This window comes from Cervus elaphus, chromosome 32, assembly GCF_910594005.1.
Source record: "Cervus elaphus chromosome 32, mCerEla1.1, whole genome shotgun sequence".
Classification (NCBI taxonomy): Eukaryota; Metazoa; Chordata; class Mammalia; order Artiodactyla; family Cervidae; genus Cervus; species Cervus elaphus.
In genome coordinates this window covers 23,160,338-23,164,706 of record NC_057846.1, presented here as the reverse complement: position 1 = coordinate 23,164,706, position 4,369 = coordinate 23,160,338, and the positions used below count along the sequence as shown (strand labels likewise).

Sequence of the window (4,369 nt, the reverse complement as noted above, 5' to 3'; positions counted from 1 at the left end):
GTGATGGACAGGAAAGCCTGGCATGCTGCAGTCCATGGGGTTGCAGAGTCAGACACAGTTGAGTGACTGAACTGATGAACACAGTCTTTCTAGACCTGGTTTTCAGTTTTCATATACCAGATTTGTGTTCTGCAGTACTATGTACTTAAAAACTTTGCATGCATTTAGTAACTTAGCCTTAAAATGTATGAGGCAAAAATTAACCTAACTGCTGGAAGAAATAGATAAATCTACAGCCATAGTGTGAAATTTTAACATACCTTTCTCATTAAGGAGAAGAAAAATATAGATTTGAACTGGAAATTAGCAAATTTGACCTAACTGATATGCAAAGGATATTTCCTCTAACACTGCAAATTTAATTTTTTGAAGTGTACTTGAAATATTTATAAAAATTACCAGATGTTGGGTTTTAATAAAGATCTCAACCCATATCAAAGGACCGAAATTACATAAAGTTTCCTGTCTGGCAGAAGTGGAATTACATTAGAAATAAATGCTAAAAAAGAGCATTTGAAGATCCCTCCATGTATAAAAATTAAGAATTATCCTTTAAATAACATTTTCCATCTTGTTTTCTGAGGCCAGTGTTATATTGATACCAAAACCTGTCAAGAACATTATAAGAAAGGAAAATTACAGGGAATACGACATAATGTTTTATAGAATTGTAAAAAAACAAAATCAACTATTAGCAAAACAAATCTAGTAATGTCTAGTGAATGCAGTATGACTATATTGGACTACTTCAAGAATGCAAGAGTGGTTTAACATTCAGGATGCCCCCGCAGAATGGAGACAGGCCTTCTGGCTGGAACTATATATTACACCCTGATTTACTGTGACCCAGGAAAAGCTGCCAAGGATGGATGTCTTCATCAGAGGATATGGGTTTGGTATAGTTGGATAGATCTGAGAGACAAGTTTTGTAGTGGAGGGGACTTTTATACTTCTGGTCATGCTTACACTGATGCAGGAAAAGCACCAGGAAAGCTAGAAACCAAATATAAGATCAGCAACTATGGGCTTGTGTATGTGTGTGTGCTCAGTCGTGTCTGACTCTTGGCCATCTCGTATACTATAGCCCACCATGCTCCTTTGTGCGTGGGGTTTTCCCAGCAAGAATTCTGGACTAGGGCTTCCTGAGTGGCTCAGTGCTAAAGAATCCACCTGCCAATGCAAGAGACATGGATTCAATCCCTGATCTGGGAAGATCCCACATGTTGAGGAGCAACTGTGCTCTAGAATGCAGGAGCCACAACTATTGAGGCCACGTGCTGCAGCTACTGAAATCCAGGCACCCTAGAGCCCAGACTCTGCAACAAGGGGAGCTGCTACAATGAGAAGCCCACACACCACGACTAGAGAAAAAGCCCACATAGCAACGAAGACCCAGACAGCCTAAATAAATAAATAAAGTTATGTTTAAAATGTTTGTTAAGAATATTGGAGTGGGGTGCCATTTCCTTCACTAGGGGATCTTTCCAGCCCAGGGGTTGACTGACCCCTCATCTCCTGCATCTCCTGCATTGGCAGGCGCATTCTTTACCACTGAACCACCTGGAAAGCCTACCCATGGGCTTACTGACACTCTAAAATGAAAAATTTCTTGGGACAGAAACTTCTTTATAGAATAAGTTGGCTGAAGGGTTGAAACTGACTCTTGATACTATATTGTTATTGAACACAGGAAAGAAGAGTGAGAATTTGAAGGTCTCCTATCAATGGGATTGTTCTAGTTTTGGCAGTAATGTTGACACAGATTTTTCTGAACCATTTGTAACTTGGCTGTGTTAGTCTTTGAGGGCAGGCTTTCTGACCATTAGATAAATTTCAACACAGTTTTGTCCAAACTGTTGCAGAATACTTTTGCCCTGGATTACAGGCTTCCAGTTACATGAACCATGGCATTGAATTTGGAGATTCTATCCCCCAGAAGGTTAGAGGAAGATTGAAATGTCCCCGAACATCGCTTGGGTGACTGGTGGTTAACAATACCCATTTTGACTGACAAATACAAAGTGATAAACACACTTTATCATCACTGGTCAATACAAAGTGACTTATATAAGTTTTTTTATCTGCTAAAATAAGTGTTCCAGGCTGACTGGAATGGGTCATACTCAGACACTTTGCCCAGGAGTCAAATTGACCCGATCTGTTTGAATTGATGGGAGGAACTTCAAGATAGGAAGTCACAAGTTTGGGGTGGGATTTGAATTAAGAAGCTTAATGTGGTTTTGAGTAATGTACCAGCTTTGTCCCTGGGAGTTAAGAGAAATGAACCCCACTGTGTCTTGGCCTTAAAATTCTTTTAGGAGCTTTGAAAAGTGTAAACTTTTTATTCTTCCAAAGAATTGTAATCTTGCCCATACCAAAGTGTAGAGATGGTAAGTCCATCCTAAGGGAGGTGCTTGAAGGCGTACCTGGAAGCTGTCACATTGGTGCCACGTTTTAGTTCTGAAGTCTTATTTTGGGTGTGTTCCTCAGCATCAGTGTAGTGTCAGTGGTCCTCCAGTTTGGATATCACATGCTGCCCATCTCACACTTCTTCGTGACCTTTTAATACATTGGTCTCTGTGCTGTAGTGGAATCTTTGGTTTTGCATCAGAGGCAAATAAGTAAATCCACCACATTTGCCACCAAAAATAGAAAGAATGGTTTAACGCCTGAAAAAAATGTATAAAATAGATAACTGATGAGAACCTACTGTATGGCACAGTGAACTCTGAATGGGAAGGAAATCCCAAAAAGAGGGGATATGTGTATACATACAGCTGATTCACTTTGTTCTTCAGTAGAAACTAACACAACATTATAAAGCAACTATATCCCAATAAAATTTTTTTCTAAACAAAGCAAATGTTAGTGACTTTGGATCACTGAGATGAATTATCAGGCAATTATTATCAGAATGATTTCATTATTCTGATTAACTGTAGAGAGAAAATTAACTGTGGAGAGAAAATGTTTTCTTCCTAAGCAGAGATTTCTTTTCTTTTTTTAAGACTTTGTGTGTGAACCATTTTTAAAGACTTTATTGAGTTTGTTGCAACATTGCTTCTGATTTATGTTTCCGTTCAGTTGGCTGTGGTGCCTCGAGGATCTTAGCTTCCTGACCAAAGATTAAACCCACAACCCCTGCGTTGGAAGGTGACGTCTTAACCACTGGATCGTCCTCTCTCCACTTCCAAATAATTGACCCTAAGTTTGTTCTTTCTCGTCTGATATGGCTGGGATTAGGGGATGGAGCTTGACTTGAATGAATAGAATTTACTTGATTTTCTTGATGATAATGTCAAGAACCTCCCCGCTCTTGCCTCCACCACCTTCTGCAATTCTTCTGTAACCTTTGGCCTAGGGATCTATTTTAGGCAGCACTTTCCACACTCTGTCGGAAATCTCTCTTCTTGTTGAACTAGATTTTGGAGATGTATGAACATCTGGTTTTTAGGCTATGAATTCCCTAAATGCTGATATCATGTTTAATTCTAGCTATTCAGTGAATGTTTAATTTATAAGTCTGTGATACATGAATAAAACCAGCTTTGATGGCTTCATTTTCATCTTTTTCTCAAGACAGATTTTGCTCTCTGTATTTTCCAAAAAAAAAAAAACCTGATTTTTTTCTTCTCCATTTCAATTCTTTTCATTTCTTTCCCCAAATCTCTAGTTATCAGTTGTTACCATTGAAAATTCCTTTTCTACTCTCTGTTCCTACTTGTTCATGTTCTAGCCACCCTGTCTAGGAAAAACTAGTGGTTTGGTGGTTAAAAAGCACAGGCTGTCTCAGTTCAAATTCTTTGTTGTTGTTGTTTTTTAAAATTAATTTAAATTAATTTATTTCTTTTTAATTGGAGGATTACTGATTCACAATATTGTGTTGGTTTCTGCCATACATGAACATGAATCGACCATCGGGATACGTATGTCCCCTCCCTCTTGAAACTCCTTGCCACCTCCCACCCCATCCCACCCTGTAGATTGTCACAGAGCCCTGGATTTGAGCTCCCTGCATCATACAGCAAATTCCCACTGGCTATGTTTCATATGGTAATATATATTCTTTTTTTTAAGTTTATTTATTTTAATTGGAGGCTAATTACTTTACAGTGACTTCCCTGGTGGCTCAGACGGTAAAGCATCTGCCTACAATTCAGGAGACCTGGGTTCAGTCCCTGGGTTGGGAAGATCTCCTGGAGAAGGAAATGGCAACCCACTCTAGTATTCTTTCCTGGAAAATCCCATGGACGGAGGAGCCTGATAGCTATAGTCCATGGGGTCACAAAGAGTCGGACACGACTGAGAGACTTCACTTTCACTTTTTACTTTACAATATTGTAGTGGCTTTTGCTATATCTCTCGATTC

At 39.1% G+C, this 4,369-nt stretch overlaps 1 pseudogene; it reads left to right on the top strand.

Annotated features, from left to right (window-relative positions):
- Positions 1 to 792: 792 nt before the first annotated feature.
- Positions 793 to 2,244, top strand: LOC122687893 (annotated as a pseudogene).
- Positions 2,245 to 4,369: the final 2,125 nt, after the last annotated feature.